The following is a 21,277-nucleotide window of genomic DNA, read 5'->3' on the forward strand; positions in this document are numbered from 1 at the left end:
AATTAGTCTGCAAATCTTTCAAGACTTCAAAGGCTCTGCATTCTCACTGGTCCAGTAAAAACACATCTACCTTTACTGTGTGTGGCAAAGCATCTCTGCTACCACCCAGAATCCAGGAGGCAACAACTTAAGAAAAAGTGAAGTTCTAATTAATATTTTTACAATTGGATAGGAGCACTGCAGAGATACTTGAACGAGTTCAGGCTTTTGCTCAGACTTCCTCAATCTCAACCAACAACCTTTTGCTCATGCTGAACGTACTGACGAGGAATTCCTCAGAGCGTGCATCAGCAGCAGCCCGCTGCAGGAAAGTCATTCCCAATGTTCTAAAAACAGCTTCTATGTCTGAATAGTTCTTTCCTCAAGTTCCCTAAGATTAAAGGAAATGAATGGGAGAAACTCCGGTGAGCACGGACAATGCAACTCTTCTATATTACTGCACCCAAGCACACCCATCTGTTCATCACTCAGCAGACAGCAGAGCAGGCAGCTGAGCTTCTGCTAGTTCGGTTGTTTCTTCCTAAGGATAACGCTCATTTCCCCATCTCTCTCTAAAACAATTAAAGACAACTTGCACCACTGCAAGTGCTACAATCCTATATACCACAGCACAGACACACAAAACACTGCTCATTTCCACCATGAATTTCCAACTTAAAGCTGAGTAGACAGATCAATCTGTCTTCACAAAGTCTGAAGACGCCTAACATAGCATATTCTTCCACAAGAGTTGAGCCAATACAAATGTTAGTAAAAGCAAAGGAATAGGGGCTGAAATTGCAATAGGAACAGATAGGCTATGACAACCACACAAGTAGTCAGTCAGTCCAAAACGTACTCGCAAAGAAAGATTAATTTCCATGTCTTCCATACATGCAAAAAAAAGAGTAACAAGTAATATATTCCTCAATGAAAATAAACACAAAATACAGGATGAAACCTTCATGAAGTCCTTAAAATGACGATTTCTCAATCATCACCTTGTTTTGTGGGGAGTTCCACTGAGCGCAACGGGAATATTCTCAAGTGCTTTGTACAAGGTGTTTACAAGATCAAGACTCAGTTGCTGACCCATTTTACTTGTGTTCAGGAATCATTCCAAAGCCAAACACAAGAGAGCAGCGCTTAATACAGCAACACGTAGTTTCAAAATTAATCCAATGTACAATCAATTTTAAGCAATGAAACACTGCACTTAACTGAATTTCAAAGGTGACCCAAGTTCGGCTGTGGCCCTCCAGCTGATCACCGAGATTTCTTATTGCCAATCTAGTAGTCAGTAGTTAGAGACAGGTAACCTCACAATCACTATCACAGAGCTCAAGAACTAAATGCTTCTTACCAAAGTAAATATTTCCAGAATGAAAATAAAATCACATATATCATTGATGATAGTACAAATAAGCAAAAGAAAACAGGAAGTCCATGCTTTTCTGTTCTAAATAGAACATTTTTTCATAAAGGGATATGTTTGCTTGCATGTCAGAAAGGAGAATGGAAGTGGAGGTCCCTCTCGCTTCCACTGGATAGCACCTGGTGAGACACAACCCAATGTGCACAACAAAACAGGATCCAGCAAGTCTTATCTCCTAAAACAGATGTTCTGGAATCTCGCATTCGTTCCCCAGTCACAGCAGTCAAAATTATTATTAGCTTCTAAACAAAAAATTATTTGATGCCTGAGTCTATACAACATTTTTAAAGGTGCGTGTCACTATCTTTTAAGTTCTTGCTTCAAAAAACTACTACTTAAACTTTTCCATAATACTTTACTATGTAGATCTACAATTTCTCTTCTGTCAATGTCAATAGAGCAGCATTTGATTTGATTTTTTCCAAAAGCAAGCTAACTACAAATATAAATATATATATATATATATATATATATATATGTAAAAACTTAAAAGATGCAGTGTATCCATGATGCTTCATTTTATCTTCTCTTCATTTATGAAGAATTCCTGAAATTTGAGCAATCCTCTATAAGAAACAAAACAACCTCTAACTACAAGTATTTCATCTATAGAAAATCCTCCTTGAGGGTCTCCGGAGAACAGGACAACCTAGCAGTTCATGAACCGATTCCAAATTACTGAAGCAAGAGCAAGCTAGATGGGAAGAGTTAAATAAAGCTGCTAAAATTCAGCAGCATTGCAAGCTACTTCAGACTCTGGTTACTATAACCTACACTGGGTGTCCTCTGCATAAGCACCAGTGTGACTTTGTGGACTGCTGAGATTCAGTCTGTTGCAACTGGCATAAGTTGCCACAGGCGAGTAATCACAAGAAACTGACCTTGGCAAAAGCACATTTTACACTTCACTGCTGTTCAACTGTGTTATACTAAAGAGAGAGCAAGTGAGCACAAGCAGAAGGGGGAGGGAGAGAGAACAAAGGGGGACAGGCAGAAAGCATAAAAGTGATCGCAGCCATTTTCAGCTTTACCTGCAGCTAAGATTTTAAGAGGTACATCACCGCTCGTGCACACCGGAACCTACCCATGATTACATCGACTCTGCACGGTATCATTTTTAAACCAGTGTGGTTTGGGTTTTGTTGGTTTTGTTTTTTGGTTTTGGGTTTTGTTGGTTTTGTTTTGGTTCGGGTTTTTTTTTGAGGGAGAGAAGGGCAAGCATGAAAGGAGATAAAGTACTAAATTAGGAATTAATATCTCAAATAAATTACCCAACAAGCAGGGTGAAAAAGTATAGAAGACAATTAAAATTTCATATTTTCCTACCACATGATTACTGGATAAATGGGGACTTTTCAACTGTTCTTCCCTCCTGTTTGGTTACACATCCTGACAGCACATTTTGGAATCAGCTGCAACAAATAAAGACTAAATGTACTTCTTGAGGTGTGCAGCAAGGTATCTTCGTCCTGATTTTTAAAGTTTCAGCTCAATCTTAATTTCAGAAGCTCTCTCAACAGCCTGGCAGCAATTTTCATGAAGTAATATGGTAGAATTCCCACAGCCACACATACATTTGCATCTGTCCTTTCTTAACTATATTTGGTCATCTCTGGTTTGGGTCAGTTATCTCCTGTCAAATCTTAGTTTCTGCATTAGATTTTTTTTTTGTATTGATTACAATATCTTCAAAGAAACAGGACCTGGCAGAGCAAGATGGCATGGGATCCCATCATTAGTGCTAACCCACATCCTGCCCAGATTTCACAGCAAGTTGAACACAAGGATCTAACCTTGTGGGTATTCTGCGTTTCCAGGACATTTGGTGGTTGAAGCAAAACATGCACAAGCTGTGTACCAGTGCCAAAATACCTAATCGCTCTCCACTTGGGAAGCGCACAAGGCATACAAGTCTAGACAAAATAAGAGTACGTGCATTTTTTTTATCTCAAGTTTCCTTACCACGCTTAGGTCAGTGACCTAAGGATCAAAGCCATCTAAAAAAATCCCTACTACAAGCAGCTTCTCTTCCAAATCCTGAAGGCTGCTACACTCCTGCACAGTTTCTCCATTCCTCATCTGGTTTCACCATTAACTCAAAAACCTCCTACAAAAACCAGCCTTTGTTCAGCTCACCCAAACCTTCCACATATCCCTTCCCACAGTCTCCGTTCCTCTACTCCAACTCCTCTTCCTCCACTTCAGCCCTTGGAATGTCATTCCTACCAGTGTGCTGAAGAAAAGTGGCTTTTTTTGGACGCAGCCATGTTAATACTTTGAACCATTCCCATCTGACCAAGAGTCATCATGGTTTGATGACCTCCACTGTCACTAGCCAGGGAGACAACACTGAGCCCTGACAGCAGATGGCTGATTCACACACACTGACGTTCAGCCATTCAACACTGATACGATCACGCTTAGCCTATGAATTATAAAAACAGAAACTCTATGAAGCGTACCTTAAAATTTCAAGGGACTCAAGTACTTCTGCGTCTGAACTTCAGTTCTGGGTCAAAAAGGTGTCAGCTGTGGATCTACAGATTTTCAGTCATCTCTCCAGACTGTAGCTCTCTTTCTCACAAATAAATGATGTTTGGAAGGCCCGCAGGTATGCTTTGTGACAGCAAGGCAGGACTCTGTCATGGGGGGCTGGACGGGCCACCAAAACACTCAACCCTGTGCACTGTGTAAGAAACTCTGGTAGGGTCTTAGGCAGAGGCTGATATCTGATATACTTATCTGATAAACTGATATCTGTCATACTTTGCTGACTGCACACTTGAGCACAAAATCTAATTATTAAGATTTTTCTTGACTAAGTTATTATATAACTAGTTATAAAATAATTTTTTAAAATCTGAAAGAATGCTCTAGTTCTGCAGTAATTACTGTACACCTTCAGGTTTTGCTATGATATGGTCACCATTTCTCCCAATGGAGCACCGCAAAAGAAAAAGGGTGACAAAGTAAATACCTGAAAGGTACTCAGATCCTCAGGAGGAGCAAATGTTTATTTTTACTAGCCCCAAAGTGAGCATATCTTTATATTACACAAGAGCACCCTCAGCTGAAAGTAAGAATTTGACATCTATTACTACTTCGATGCATATCCTAAACAGGTCATTGAGTTAGTCTCTCTCTTTGCAGCTGTGTCTCTCACACTGCACTGTATTTGAAAAGTATGTGTCACTCAGTGCTGAATGAGCCATTTGACTTTATAGTTCAGTGGCTAGGATGTAATTTTCAAGTATTGTTCTCACTAGGCAGAACAGAAACATTAACTGGGTCTTCCACATGCAGGCAAATAATTACCAACATGGTGGCTAATCTGGGCATCCCACTTCTCTCCCTCTTCCTTCCCTACCTCTTTCTCCTGATAGAATTCCTTGAAACCAATTTATTTCCACAAAAATGTCCAGAGCTAACAAGATCATCCACTATCTAAATATTTTGAGTAAAGTTTAGCTATACCTATGTATGTGGATATATAGCTATACACACACATCAAGAGATACACATATGTAATTGCTATAAAATACATAGCAGAAAGATCACAATCTTGTGGTATGGTATGGCTGAAATGTTAGTGGCATGAGATTTATTTGACCAAAGTATTTCTCTCCTAGCAAAAGATTAGTTTGCTTGAATTGCATTTACCTTTCTGGAACTGTTTCACAAAGAAGTCTTGCCTAGTTTAAATTCCTCCAACACAACATAATGATATCCTTGAAGTTCAGAGAGTCGGGAGAGTCTTCCTTTTTCTTCTAGTTGTGAATATTGAGTGTGATCTACAAGAAAAAGAAAGTGGGGGAAAAAAAGGTTTGGCAGGCAATATTTCTTGTTCTCAGTAGGTCAGTATTTTCAAAACTGTTACAGAACACATCACTGACTTCAGAAGATCAATTAATCTACTGGTTTTCTAGAAAGAATTCAAAGAAAATTTTGTTCTAGGCATCTCAACAAGCCACAGCAAGGATTCATTTTTCCATGTCAGATATTCTGCCTCTCTCTATTCACTATCTTAAACACAGATATTATAGTGAAAGGCCTGATGTTCTTCTGTTTCTTTTTAAAGAAACTGTAATGTACAGATTGCATTTTCTGCTATAAACTTAAATTTAGCATCAGGAACTTGTAAATTTTTGTTTGAACTTAGCTAGGAGAAAGGTTACAGTTTCTGTGCTGTGAAGTGCCAATACATTTCCCAAAACCAAAAGCAACCCTTGAAACATGAGAAAACCCACAAAAAAGCATAAAAAACCCTTTCTCCTATTAGACACTTCAATTAATCAACAGCTGTCAGTGGATAAGTTCAGGTAAGTACTCATCAGCTTTGCCAAATAAACATGGTTTAGTCTCGAAACAGATGTGAAAAGTTCGGCAAACTTAATTTTCTGCAGCGTTGTGCTAACTCTGGCATTTCCACTTCTCTGGTGAACGCCACTTTCTGGATAGCATGTTGAACACTTAATTTTGCAGATACTCCTGCTGTGTTAATATCAGCTCAGTCCTTCTAGTTCTTTCAGTAACAGCAAGCAAACCTACAAAAGCTTTGCCTCGGAATTCACAAGCGTGTGCGTGCCTCTCTCTCTGTACTCAGGCCGCCGTGCCAATATGTAGGATTAAACTTTTTCCAAGGTTGAATAAGCCACCATCTGTCTATCTTGTGTGGTGCTGTGTGCCATCCGGGAGACTTGTCCCTTAGAGCATGTTTCTACCATATGTCACTCCTCAGCAATCAGTTATGCCAAGACATTTGGGAAAAAATGACTAAGTCGAGCTGGAAAACCCTTTCCGAATTCCAGAAGAGGTTTGCCAAGCCTGTATTTGCAAAGAACTTTGCATCCACCGATTTTTGCATATATTATATGTAACAATAACCTTTACCCAAACGAACAAAACAATTATCTGCATGATGTACCTGCCCTCCATTGCCCAGAACTCATGTATGTTTTAATAAGCCAAGAGACTCAGGTATGATGCATCTTCAGGAAAAATGCAAGGAACTTTTACAGAATAATTGCAACTTTTATTAAAATTAAATTAAGAGGAAAGGAAAAAAAACAGATGCAAACAATATATTTCAAGAAGGACTCTACTTAGTATTTCAAAGCCACAACAAATTAGCAATGTCTTTCTAAGAACTCAAATAAAAATACCTACGGCAACTGAATGCAAGGCTTTTTCCTAATAATAACTGTATCAAAAGTGTTCATCTGCATGCAAAGCGACCACCTAAACTAAATCTTAAACTGCTGATATATCATGGTTCGTGCAATTAGAATTTGCCTAATAAAGAATATGACTTTCTCCTATTTTAAAGAACCTTTTTTATGTTCTAATTCCTCAATTATTAAATTAAAACTCAAGCCCGCATTGTTCTTATGGCCAGCTCAAGGCTGCTCATTTACATAACTGACTTTCAAGGGCACTTGGTTATGCAGCAATTAATACCAGCAAAGAATCTACCAGACCTGCTACTTGGTGTTAAGGAAGACATTCTTGATAACATTAAAAGAAGAGAGAAATTATTAATAGTAACTCGTGATTACAGTCTCCCTGAGTAGGCTTAACACGGGAAGGAAATCTATTCCTAAAGGCAATAGCAGAAGTGTTAAAAGGAATTGTTATTTAGTGAAAAAATGTGATGAAGAGCAGTACTCAAGTGCAAGAGAGAACATTCACAGAAGTCTGAGGGTCCTTTGCCTGTGTTTTGCCTTCAAAGTCTGGACAATCATTGAAAAAGGGGGAAGATGTGAAACAAGAACTAACTAGGGCCTGTTGAGATTGTAAAAAAAAAAAAAAAGGACAACAAAAGGCAGAAAAAGTTTGTTTTAGATTAAGAAAACGAGTACTGAAAAGAGGTCATTACTAAAGGAAAATGAGACAAATTAGTACCTCAGAATGGATTATTTTCATTTTCAATGTGTGTAATCACAAACAGCCAACCTTGCAAACGTGAGGTTACTTCAATCAGACGACAGGTAAGTAACAAGTTCATCTATGAAGTAATGAAAGCCTCATGCTGCAACACAAACTTGTGGAACAGAAAGAAGAGAGAAGAATAAATATAGAACAGCTATGCGAAATTGGACCCCTTGCCTACATAACACACCTGACGATTTTGAAGCCAGCCTGTTTTTTTAAAGGCTCAGCTCCTTCCCTGCCCACTCTGACAGCCTGAGGCCTTCCCACTACTCAGCCAAGAGAGGCAGGAGATGCTGGTTCTAACACCAACTCTCTGCTGACCCTTTGTGTCCCAGCACGAAACCTTCAGGCTAACATGTGTCTGCTCTGACTGACGTTCCCCTTGCTTCTTGCACCTTTTTACAGGTCCAAATAACCCCCTCTTTAGGATAAACATGATTTGGGTATATCACTGACTGACTCAAGAGGACTGCAAATGGGGATGAGAGCAGGGGAAGGAAATTATCAAAATTGCCAATTAAGAAAATTCTTATTCTGGATAAGCATCTGCACTGGGAAGCTGGTCAACAGCTTCATCTACAGAAGGAGCAGCTACATAGCTTCTGCACTATCATCTCTCACCAGAACCAGAGCAGAAACAATAGTTTCTCCTACAACAGTCATCATGAAGATCCTCACGTATCTGTAAGGAAAAACTATAAAGCAAACAATATAAAAGGAGAAAACATTAAAATATGGAGAAAGAGGCGTTTTTTTCTTTCCTTTTATGTTCAGCTGAGGATGCTCAAGATCTGTCACCTCTTTGTCGCACACTAGTGTAGACGTACAAGGAATCCTATCAATCTTTAGAGAAATGATGTTTTTTGGTTTGGTTTTATCACAGTGAGTCCCTTGGAAATGCTTGGCACACACAAGCAGTGTTAATTTGAGTTCTACTTCAAACATGTACTAAGCCTCAACACTCACTGTTGTTCTCACAAACTTTTTTAGGAAACTCTCCTATGTTCCTGGAATTCATACGCTCGGGACTCCAACAATTACATACAAAACCATTCCCCTAGGAACAAATTCACTCCATGGCACAACTAAATACTTCTGTTACATAAATGCAAAACTTAGGCGAAACATCTGCTGATAAATATAAGACTAGGACACACAAAAGGCAGCAACAATGAAATTTATTTCCACGGGAAACCTCATTTAGAGGGGATGACTGCAGAGACAGTGTTTACAGACAACAAAGGCTCTCAGAGCACAAGGCCAAACTCCAAGAGTTGTTGTGTCCTCTGAGCCGCCCATCTGCGGGGTATTTCATATTTTCCCACATTCATTCATCAAAGTACATCCCCCAGCAGAGACTCTGGGCCCTAATTGGCAAGAGCTTCTTTCACTACGACATCAGGGAGAAAATACAGGTTGGTGGGAAGCTACCAAATGTCCCTAAAAACTGCAAAGGAGCCGGTCCTCTAATAAAAAAGTCCATTCTGCAAGCGCTATGGTGCTACAACATAAAAGAGTTTGTTGCTCAAAATGTTAATGCAGTATTAAAACAAAGTGCAGTCCCTTTTCTCATCAATAATCGGTATTCATAAGCTAACTCAAACAAAGAAAATCTCTACATGTAATGTTGAAGTTACTTGGAGTTTATTGAATTACCTTTGTTACTGCTGCAAAAAGAGGAGGGAGGGGCAAAATAAGGTTTGCTTTTTTCAAGCACACACATAGAGCTGTTTGCCTCACTCATCTTTCCTCTTCTTCATTTCCCCCCTCCTCCATACAAAACCCAAGAAAATCTGCCATTGCTTTAGGTCAAAGGAAAAACAGGCCCAGCTGCCGTAAGCCAAACAACGTACAGGTTTGCTATCTCCCCTGCTGTTTTGGCTCGAGCTCTTCAGACTGGAAAATTCAGAAGCACGATCTCCCAAGCTCTATAAATGCCAGAACCATCTAAGAGGAAAATAGGACAAGGCCACCCCCAGGCAAGTTTGTACTAAAATCTGCTGGCTGCAAGGCAAGAAGATACAGTAAACATTGCATAGGGACAGACTGCTCCTTGAAAATATTCCACAGGAACAATATAGCTTCCAAAGAAACGCTGTGCAAAAGGGACTTGTGGAGAAAAAAAAATGCAATGTTTTAAGATCTTTGCGGGGAGTTAGTAAGCTAATGGCACACTCAACGACAAATCGTGTGACAGGCAATATGTTTTTGACATTAATCCAAAGAATAAATGTAAAAGCAACACTGAATGTTCTCTACAATGCAGTAGCAAATTCAGTAGCCTAGAGTAGTTCTGCAGTTCTCCGAGAAAATTTCGCTTTTGTCTTGATAATTGATTTCATGGAGTAAAATAAGTAATAATAAGCAATTAATCCATCAATATCATCATCTTTTCAGGAAAGACAATTTAAGCTGAATTCTTACAGTCCTTGAGAGATGAACTTTGCAACTGATGACTGTATGTTTTAACGTGTTCCACACTGACTCAACCTAGAAAAACAAGCCAAAAACAGAAGTTGAAACATCCTTTTTCCTGTGTAGCTCCGATTTGCAGTGGCAAGAAGCTAAACAACATGCTCTCCACCAGATGGCTGAAATAAAAAGAACACTCTTTCTGATTAATTAGGAAACAAATGAATCTGCTGTTAGCACAACAAGTTACCATCAGGCAACCTGGGCTCACACTAAACTTTGGTATTTGTGCTTCCCCTGCAACTGTGTTCAGGACCACGTCAAGATGTGTCTTTCATTTCAGTAACAAAACATAACACGCAAGTCCATTGTACACAGGTATCACATCAGCTGCTCCAGAACTGAAAAGGGTATTGGGCCTTTTCACAGATGAATAATGCTGCAAGAGAGAGAAGTTCCCTAAAAGAGAAAGCGCTCATCAGAATAGAAATGAATTAAAGTTTCCTGGTGCTGAGAGGAATCACGCCAGGTAGTCGCCAAGTAAAACACCACATCCCCCGTTAGGGTTCAGTGAGCGGAGGCTGGTGTGCACACTGGGGCTCTCCAGCTGGTCCAGGAAACGGAAATCCCCCGACCAGATATAGCACAAGGAGCAAGGATGTGACAGCCCGAGCAAGGGGCCAGCCCATGATTCCCTGATGAGGCTGCCAAGGATGGCTGCCAGCATCCTGAGTGGAGATTCAGAATACAATGCAGGCACTGAGGATGGAGTGGGGGAAGGCAGAAGACACACGGAACATGCACAAAACACAGCCAAGTGCATGCACTTAGAACATAACGTATGGTGCTACTGAGGTGAGTGACCTCAGGAAGCAGAGAACTGAGCTCATCCAACCCAGGGAGGTGCAGGGAGTTGCACCTAAAAGCTTTTGGTGTTATCACTATTCCTCTGCTTTCTACATAAGACCTGTAATTTCACCAACATACTGCATGAGCTCCAAAACTGAGAAAGGCATATTCACAAAACCCATGCTCTGTTGCTGAGGATTACAGAATCATAGAATGTCCCTGAGTTGGAAGGGACCCACAAGGAACATCGAGTCCAACTCCTGCCCCTGCATATGACAACCCCACATTTCACACCATGTGTCTGAGGGTGTTGTCCAGTCTCTTCTTGAACACTGTCAGGCTTGGGGCCGTGACACCTCCCTGGGGAGCCTGTTCCAGTGCTCCACCACCCTCTGGGGGAAGAATCTTTTCCTAATGTCCAACCTAAACCTCCCCTGGCACATCTTCCTGCCTGGTTTTCTCTGCATGAACAAAACTGCTTTTTTTGCACCAAACCTGATATTTTAGTACCAGTGGTTAAATAAAGACCACTTCAGAAGAACCTGGCAACGCACTGAGAAGGAACCTGCCATGTTTGAGGGCTAAAGCACAATTCCACATTCTTTAACAAGAATATGCACGCCTAAGGAGGCATAATGCCTTAGTGAGAATTCAGGGCTGCCAATGAGCCCACACCACTATAACTTAACGAGTATTTCTCCTACGCATGCAACTGAAATTCTCAAACGTGCTGCAAATTATTTTCATGGGACAAAGGTAATAGCAGAGACATTCAATAGAAACTAAATCTAAGGCTGCTTTTTAAAATCCAAGTAAAGGTACTGTATCCTCTTAGGCAATGGAGGAAGCAGGAAGCCTAAATAAAAAACAAGAAGGCTTCCTTTCCTCACACATTAGAAAAATATTCCAATAATTTTATACATATAGGGAGGCCGCTTAATTCAGCTAAATGAGCTTGTAACACTCTTCCTTATAGGCTCATGATAGTTCCTAACTGCAGGAAATACGAGGCAAAAGACCATATAAAACATTAATGTTTCAATCAAAGTGCATCTATACATTACATCACACATACAACTGAAATTACAGATCAGGCTTTTGTTTGAGCATGTAGTGTCAGAAAGTGGACCCACGCAAGCTTTCAGCAAAGACAATATTCTTTGACACGCTGTTTCAAGAAAAAGCACGTCTCTTCTGTTTGCTTATATTATGTTCTTACTCCATTTGGTGCCTCCTTGGACTTGTGTTGGAACAGACAGTGAACTGAACCTGTGCCCCGCTTCCCCATCACTCTTAATATTGCAAACCTCAAGAATATCCTCCAATGTCTCTTCTTTCCAGGATGAAGAGTCACAGTTTCCTTTATACATAAGCCTTTCCATATCTCTTACAATTGCTGTTTTCCCCAAATCTTTCCCATTCTACTGTACCGTTTCTAAGCTGAGGGAACCAGAACCGCACATGCTATAAAATACACTCATGAACCATGAACTTACACAGTGGCAACAATGATGCTGTCTGATTAATTCTCTATTCCTTCATTAATACTTCCTAGCATTTGATTTGCTCTTCTGATCAGCCTACAGCACTGAGTTCATGTTTTACGTTGCTGTTCATCATAACCTGATAACTGACTCACTCATTATAATAGTCAGCTCAAAGCTCATATTTTTTTTAGTAGAATCACAGTTGTTTCTCCCCTGTAGATCACTTGCCATTCATCTCCAGTCCAGATACATTTGGTGACTGTCAGGAGGGACCACTTATTCCTATCTTATTCTTTCCATCTTCTATCCACGTATTAGTCCATGACACAACTCTCCTTCATACACAGCTGCTCGCCTTCCTCCTGGTAGAGAACCATTGTCAAACACCTCTGAAAGCCACCCAGATCTTTTTTATTCACTTCCATGTTCAGTTACTTTGAAAGGTAGCATTTGGCTTTATGAAAGAAAAGTTGACTTTTCCCGCAGAGCTTGTATTCATTCAGGTAACACATTTCTAAATACTGCATCATGAAGTAGTCATTATCCTTGCAACAGATGAATTCTGCAACTTTGCAGACAAGATGCTAGGGAACAAAGAAATGTAATTTTCTGCCATTTTTCCTTAAAAAACACCCCCAAAAAACAACAACAACAAACCACAAAAAAAACACCAAAACACACCACCCACAACTATAAGCATTTGCTTATTTTGAAGCCAAACAACCAGGGAATTAAAGGTATCACCAATCTCTCCCCTTTATATATGGTTCAATATATGACTAAGAAGTGGCACAGACACAGTAACAACGATTCCTTCTCTTGTAACTCTTCAGCGAAGACAAGACTTTACTCATTTCTCTAGTGTTTTTTACTCCAAGGAACAGATAGTAAGCAAATATTTAAAAATAAAAAAAAATAAAATAAATCCTACTGTTTCCCAGATGTGTGGACTGTCAGCAACGACATAGCACCAGAAAATTTTCTGACTCAGAAAGTTACAGTGTCTCCCAAGTTTCCTCCTCAATCTTAGGAAAATTTCTACTACTCTTTACCAGATTAATAGACTCATTTCCATTCCCCTATTGGCTCATTTTTCCTGATCATTAAATTAAAGGCACAGGAGACTGTGTCCTTTTAGGCTCCCATCATAGTTGTTTTCCGCTAGCACACTACGGAGAACACAGGTATACCCACCTGAATTCTGAAAAGATACCGCAACAATCTGCAGGCAGTAGAGACGGGGAACTGATTCCACTTACTCCCATGTGTTCCTGCATTAACAGCAGCCACAGCCCAACCTTTAAATTTATGTCTGAATCTTGCAATGACTCTTCTCATCAAAGCTCTCTCCTAACATTTATGCTAGCAGTACCTGGAATGCCCTCAGCTTCTTTGATACTTCCAGACTCTGTATCTGGCTCGCTCATATGAACGGTGGCCAGCAGCTCTGAAAAGCACAGGACACAAGATGAGCACTGAAACCCTCCATTTAGATTACATCTCACACCAAATAACCAGTTTATCAACAAGCTAAAAAAGACCGAGAAAGCAGCACACAGAAAAATTTCAGGAATGTATAGCTCCATCATGAAAATCTCTTTTTATTCAAACTTTCTTGTTGGTTTCATTCTAGGGAGAGGCAGAGAGCTCTGTAAACAGATTTGCTTAGTTTCCGTGTCTGTTGCCAAATTTCCATCCTGCGGAACCAATTTTAAATAGAAAAAAGTGTTTCTTCCCATCCTCTGTTCCTCAGTGTCAGTCTTATTAAGGATACACAGTAAAAATTGAATGGAAATGAACTAGTCACAGTGGGGTTCAATTCCAAATGTTAACTTTTTTTTTTTTAATTGCCAAAAGAAAAATCCAGATCACTTTGATCCATAATTCTTCCTTTCTTGCAGCTATGGAAAGTTTTTTAACCGAAGGCTGCCAACAATGACCTTGTTATAAACTGGAGTTCACAGTTATTTTTATGGAATTTTGTCTCAGTAACTTTTAGCTCAAGCAGTTCTCATGAAAATATTTCCAAACCACCAACTTGGCTAAATATTTCCAGTAAAGTAAAACAATCCCCAGCTCCTAAATACAACACTATTTCTTGCTTTAACTTTACTTTGTCGTTCAGAAAACTGGTGCAGCTTTAACAATTGCAAAGACAGAAAAGGGAAAAAGGAGACAAAAAAATGTGAGAACTTCAAGCAGCCTGTAGTATCTCTGGATCATAGCAGAACTGGAAATGTAGATGAGATACAGGAAACAATCTCCCACATACACACAAATATTAATAGCAATGGCAAATAAAAACAAAATGAACACTGTAATTTGAAATAACATAGTACTTGCCTAGCAGAAAGCTCTCAAATAGATCCAGCCATTGTTAGGCCATGCTCACAGCCAGAGTTTCCACACTACCATAAAGGACCTCATAAACTGAAAGGAAAATCTGATGGACTTTGTATTATCATTTTGTTTAGCTTTTTCGGAGAGAGAGTGCAAACGAATCATTTATTATAACCCTTTTCGTATCTGTCAGATGTTCCATGTTTTATGTAACTATCACACATTTGGCAAACTCTTCCTACCTAACCATATGCTAGGGAAAAGCTCAAGCCATGGAAGAGAAACCTTCCTCCACAAAGTAAATATCCTCTTTGAGAGGAACTGTGAGCTGCACCCAGCGCTCAAAGATCTCCATGTGCTTCTCTCATCACTAGGACTGATACTTCCACATAAACCAGAACCTGCACATCTGGGCAGCAGAACTATCCATCCTGTGCTCTACAAACACAAAAACAGCCATTGCATCAGATCATTTCACATAACAGACCACAGCGCAGATGAAGTATAGAATCATTTTGGTTGGAAGAGACACTCAAGATGATAGAGTCTGACTATAACCTAAATCTGGCACTAAACCATGTCCCTAAGAACCTCATCTATAGGTCTTTTAAACCCCTGCAAGGATGGTGACTCAGCCACTTCCCTGGGCAGCCTGTTCCAATGCCTGACAACCCTTTCTGGGAAGAAATTTTTCCTAATACCCACAGAATCACAGAATTACAGAGTGTAAGGGATTGGGAGGGACCTCAAAAGATCATCTAGTCCAATCCCCCTGCTGGAGCAGGAACACCTACGTGAGGTTACACAGGAATGTGTCCAGGCAGGTCTTGAATGCCTCCAGAGAAGGAGACTCCACAACCCCCCTGGGCAGCCTGTTCCAGTGTTCTGTCACCCTCACTGAGAAGTAGTTTCTTCTCAAATTTAAATGGAACCTCCTGTGCTCCAGTTTATACCCATCGCCCCTTGTCCTATCATTGGCTGTCACTGAGAAGAGCCTGGCTCCATCCTCGTGACACTCACCCTTTACATATTTATAAGTATTAATGAGGTCACCCCTCAGTCTCCTCTTCTCCAAGCTGAAGAGCCCCAGCTCCCTCAGCCTTTCTTCATAAGGGAGATGCTCCACTCCCTTCATCATCTTTGTTGCCCTGTGCTGGACTCTCTCCAGCAGTTCCCTGTCCTTCTTGAACTGAGGGGCCCAGAACTGGACACAATATTCCAGATGTGGTCTCACCAGGGCAGAGTAGAGGGGAAGGAGAACCTCTCTCGACCTACTAATCACCTCTCTTCTAATACACCCAGGATGCCATTGGCCTTCCTGGTCACAAGGGCACAGTGCTGGCTCATGGTCATCCTGCTGTTCACCAGGACCCCCAGGTCCCTTTCCCCTACACTGCTCTCCAACAGGTCGTTCCCAAAATTGAGGCCATTTCCTCTCGTCCTATCACTTGCTACTCCGGAAACGTACGACCAAAGCAAGCTCATCCATGTACCTACAGTGGCTTTTTCACCACACAAGTGCTAGACATGTTTGCACAACTGGCCAGTAACTGACCATCACCTGTGAACAGGCCCATTCCCTGAGCAGAGTCAGAGGACACTCACGTCCCAGAGCCCACCAGCCACCACAGACTCGGTGGCAGTCGGTCAGCTGCTCCCAGCAGCCAGCCCACAGGGGACACACTGCTCTGCTTGTGACAGAAAACAACCAAAACCATCATTTTCCAGCTTTTTACTGCCGTATGAAGGGAAAATGGCAGCAGCTGTGACAAGTGGGAGCCACCACCAGAACAGGAATGAGAGGGTTGTATGGAGAGCACGTAGGAAGCTACAGAGAAACACAGGAGGGCACTTCACAGATTATTTACAGCATGACTTGGGGAAAAAGAAACCCTCCTCAAACAATGGAGCCAAAAAAGCAACCTCAGTGAGGAAGAAGATGCTGAGAAGAGTCCAGGTGCAGAAGAACGGGAGAGGTTGTCCCAGGCAACCAAAAAGGACCTTCCTTCTTGGTTCACCAGTAAGACACATTTTAGAATTTACTATTTTAGAAATGGGTTTGTAGAGCAAACTGTTAGTGCATCTCATTCACCAAAGCTTTCACCTGCAACTTATCTGTACAATTTTAAAATCTTTTCCACCAAAAGCATTTACTAATTAAATACTTAAATGTCATAAACAGTTGCATATGTTGGCAAACATGTGCCACAAGCAGTTCTCACAACACATCATCATCATCATCAGGTCATACGCTCTTTAGTAGGTTCAGCTGTAAGACCCAGCAGAAAATACCCTTTACCTTCAACATCAGGAGTTAACACATGCTGGTAGGGCTTGTATGGGTCTCCTCAAACTGCAGATGGACGAATTACTTTATCTACTAGGATTCTCAAGTCGACATTTGTTGCTGACTTTATTGGGAAAACTACTTCAGTAGCCTTTGGAGTCCTTTGAGTTGCAGGGGAAAAAAAAAAAGTCTGTAAATCAAATATATACAAGCACTCTAAAACTGTGATACACTTGAGATATCAAGAACTTGGAGAGTGCGTGATTCCAGCAACCACGGCAAGGTTTCTGAAAGGAAAGATCAAGAGTCACTGTTTTGAAAGGAAAAAGTAAGTTGTCAAGTGACCAATGGGGAGGTTGAAACTGGATATTTCAGTGCACCTGTAGAAAATAGTGCTAAACCCATCCATGAAACAAGAACATAAAAAGGATTTAAGGGATAAAAAAAAAATACAGCACTTCTTGTTTCTTCATCTAGAAAATGAGTTCTACAAGGAAGTAAGATGCAATAAGGGTGGGGTGGACAGATGGACAGGAGTAGGCTCCATAGAGACCTGCAGGTTACAGGTAACTTGTTCGGACTGAACATGTCCCATAGTCTTAGAAACGTCCTACATAGCCAGTGCAAAGAAAACAGGGAGCAAATCCTCCAACTATCTGCTGCTGGTCAGCCTTAACACAGCTGCAGCACTAGATCTGAATGTGATGGGCAAAAGAGATCTTTAGTTAACAGAGAAGGGGAAAAACTGTGCTAATTTGTCAAGTAAAAGGGACTTTAAATGTCTATTACCATGAAGTACTGCCTGTTAGGTCTAACAAGGTAACAAAGTACCGGATATTAGTTTCTAGAAACCAAATAAGGGAGACAAACTCAGAGGAAGAAAGATTTTTTCTATTTGCAGCACTAACTGATGCCATACTAGGTAAGAAGCACAGGTTTTATTAAAATAATGTAAATTTCTGCAGCAAATTGTTTCAAGCAGCTGAGAAATGCCTGCAGATGTGCAAGATGTGCAGTTTGGTGTATAATCCTGAAAACAATGGAATTTAATAGCCATTTCTGGACACTATGTTAAAGATGCCAAACTTTTGAGATTCCTTTTTTGGCCCAGTGGTATACAAACAGAATGTACATGGGTGGAAATGCTCAGATTGCAGAAAATACTCCTGCTTTGCAAAAACACCAATATACCACATGGATTACATAAAATTCTCAACCTTCCTAAGTCTCTCAAGTATACTGTGTATATTGTACTCACTTAGAGTAGTGATAAAGCATCAAGTAACTCTCCACTGTTGTCTTATGATTGACAGAGGCACAGAAAACAATGATATCAAGTCACCACTAGTTTTCAAACAGCCAATTATTTCATTCTTGTTAAAGTAAGCATGAAGAATATAAATTAAGGTGTCCTGATTCAGACATATACTGAACCTCTTTTCCATGCAGTTTATGGTACTGTTCCAAATTTAGGTTTTAAGTTAGCCAATAATGACAAAGCCTGAATTTTTCAAAAAGTCCTATATGGTCTCAGAAACAAAGGCCTCAACCCTACAGACTGAGCACAGCCCTAATGGGAATCATACTCTCCTGTGACTTAAGAAGTTTCTCTTGTAAGATTTCTCTCTGTAGGTGTGTAGGAATCTGTACTTTGAACACCTCCTAAAGGCAATCAACTTTACCTAAAAGAAATCAGACCATCTGAAGAGCTATACAATGCACTCTGTGATAGAAATCCTGACAACAGTACACATTTCACATGTGTACTGTACAGTTCTAACTAAATATTGTTAAATAAAAAGACAAAATAAAGAAAGTAAGAAACGCAACCAAGTATTTTTAAAGAAAATTTTAGAAAATACATATATACTTGTCAAACTGTCTGAAATAACCCTAATTTTTTCCTATGTGCACCTGTTATGCAATTCTTCAGCACAACTGTATCTCAGTACATCAAAAAACACTCCCATTACACTGTATTATACTTGATATACCTATGACTTCGTGGAGACTATGTGATGTGTCACAAGTTGCTACTTCCATCCTTCAATGAAAAAAGGAACATGTATTTCCATTTCAGTCCAGAGCCAGCCCCTTCTTTGATATAAAGAAAAAACACAGTCTGCTAAAGAAGTAAAAGAAATGAAATTTATCAGTTCTGTGTCTAATCTTCCCATTTCTAGCTGGATTAAGGCAGCTTCATGTGCACAGAACTCAGCATGATGTAACAACCCAGTCAACCATATCACAATACTTCACCACATTTTAAGTTCTGCAGCTTACGCGACCTCACAAATCTTCTGCATAATGCTTACTCATCCAGCTAGAGAAAACATAAATAATCTAAGAACCAATAATATACACGATTTACATGATAGGTATTGCAAACTAAGACTGTGGAACCAGTTTAAGGAACAAAAGCTGCACTAAAACTGCAAGAGGTCGGAGTGCTCAGCTGGATGACCAGGGCATGCTGTATCACATGCGATCTTGGATGCATTGCTCCCGAGACAATGAAAGAGGATCTGCAGAAGTGGCATCTCTTCAACTTGCTAGGACTCAAAACTAGTTAATGCCACACAATTTACACTTTTTTCCAAGTATTCGCCTATATTTCTCACTTGTTTGATGGTATTAGACCTCTCAGCAGACCCTGACACAGGAAAAAACCTACCAACTATTGTCACTGACTGCCTGGAGAAGAGTGACTCCATTTGGCTGAGGGACAGTGACTGAATCCACACAACACAGTCATCTGCGATAATGACGGTGTGACCAGGAAAACAGTAAAGGAAACGTGGGTGGCAAAAAGTCATTTTATGTATGTGGAGTATCTTAAGTGCCTTCATCTTAAAGACCTTTACCTGCAAAACCACCTAAACACAGAAGGAAAAAGTGATTCACTAGTAACTGCGTCTGAATTTTTCAGCATCTTATAAAAATCTAAACCAATCTTAAAATGATACCAACTTCTAGAAGATCACAGTTCTATCTGAATACTTTTAACCTACTAGTAATACTTTCAAACTACTTTCCCTTGTTTGCCTTTTCTGATGTTCATTTAACAACTTGCATTTTTCTGATGTTCATGTAACAAACAGGTACAGACAGGTTTTTTTCCCTTTTCCCATCACTAGGCTTCTGCTAAGCAGCAGGGGTAAAATCATTACAACGACATAGAGAAACATTTTGAAACATAAATTAATAGAAAGATTTCAGCAGCTTCAGTATACGGAACTACTGACAATTTAGTCAGCTCCACGCTGTAGTTGGGAGTGATTATGTTACTTTAACTGTTACTGGTCCCAACACAACTCCCAGTGATTAAAACATCTGTGCAAGGGAAAGCCAAGCGAGGGAGAACAGGAAAGAACAGAAGAAATGTTAAAATCCCCAGGAAAAGGGAAGACAGCAGATTCAAGAAGCTCTGGAAACTGCAAAGGCAAGCAGTGAACTGAAAGTGTATTTTATAAAACACACACTGTTTTCCCAGGCAGTTAAACATTTTTGTTAATGGATAACACTTCCTTAATATTTAATTTCTGTGTGGAAACATTGAGGAAACAAGGAATAAAACACAGCAAGTGACATATACAAAAACTGCCCACTCCTTTCTGCCCATGACCATCATCTTCTTCTCCAGTCTGTTCTCAAGCATCTACAGCATCAACGCAGGAAGAAGACTGTAACTAGAAGCTTAAATATGACAGAATACAGACACTTGCCTTGTATGCACACTGTCATTGTGAATTAGCCATGAGCTGACAAGCTAAAGACCTGGCTTGCAGTCTCATCATTCAATCATCCATCCAATCTCATCAATTGAGAAAGACAGTAACACGTGTCCCCCCTAGCTTAAATGACAGCAAAACTGTGGGTTGTAATCATGGGTCATCTTCAAAGGACACTTATCATTAAGGATGGTTTTGTTCAGACTCAATTGTTTATTAAGAATTACTCTTAATATGATACTTCTGTTTCTTTTACCTCTTGTATTTAGCACTATTTCAAAGAACGCATCAAAATGAGAACTTTCTGATTTTTTTAGGAATAAGCTAGCAACCAGTGACATCAGGTAAAATGCAAAATTGGTCATTTACAGTCCAAAAAATTTTACAAAAATAAGGCCACCTAGATGAACTTCCACAAATGAATCCTTAGCTAGTGCTAATCTGTGGTGCCTTATTTACAGTCTATTTTAACCATGCAGAAGCTGTCTCAAATTACCTTGGACGTAAAATTTGAAAAATAAACAAAAGCATAAATGACCACATTACACCTTTAAAAACAGTGCCACATTTGCATGTAGCATCTAATGTTTTTGTAACATGTAAAATGCATCATTTGTTCTAAAGTTGCCAAATTAAAGTTTTATTTTAATTGCACTTCTCCAAAAAAGACTGAGCAGTAGTTATTCTCTCTTTTCATGAAACCTGAGGGGCAATCCTGGCCTAGGTCAGCCAAAGTGTGACCTCAAAGGATACTGAGGGAATCAGTGGAAAAATAACAGGAAGAACAGTTACATCTCTGTAGAAAGGGTAAAAGCGAGAATCACTA

General features: G+C 40.0%; 1 protein-coding gene across 3 annotated transcripts in view; it reads right to left on the reverse strand.

Annotated features, from left to right (window-relative positions):
- Positions 1 to 21,277, reverse strand: part of LDLRAD4 (low density lipoprotein receptor class A domain containing 4) — a 301,744-nt gene that overhangs the window by 253,656 nt on the left and 26,811 nt on the right. For 2 of the 3 annotated variants that reach the window (XM_065053068.1, XM_065053069.1), the window contains one exon: positions 5,075 to 5,205. The exons of the other annotated variant lie outside the window; for it this stretch is intronic. The gene's annotated coding sequence lies outside the window, so the exon portion shown is untranslated. The remainder of the gene's footprint in view (positions 1 to 5,074; positions 5,206 to 21,277) is intronic. 3 annotated transcript variants of the gene reach the window in all.

The sequence above is a fragment of the Columba livia genome, chromosome 2 (genome assembly GCF_036013475.1).
Source record: "Columba livia isolate bColLiv1 breed racing homer chromosome 2, bColLiv1.pat.W.v2, whole genome shotgun sequence".
Lineage (NCBI taxonomy): Eukaryota > Metazoa > Chordata > Aves > Columbiformes > Columbidae > Columba > Columba livia.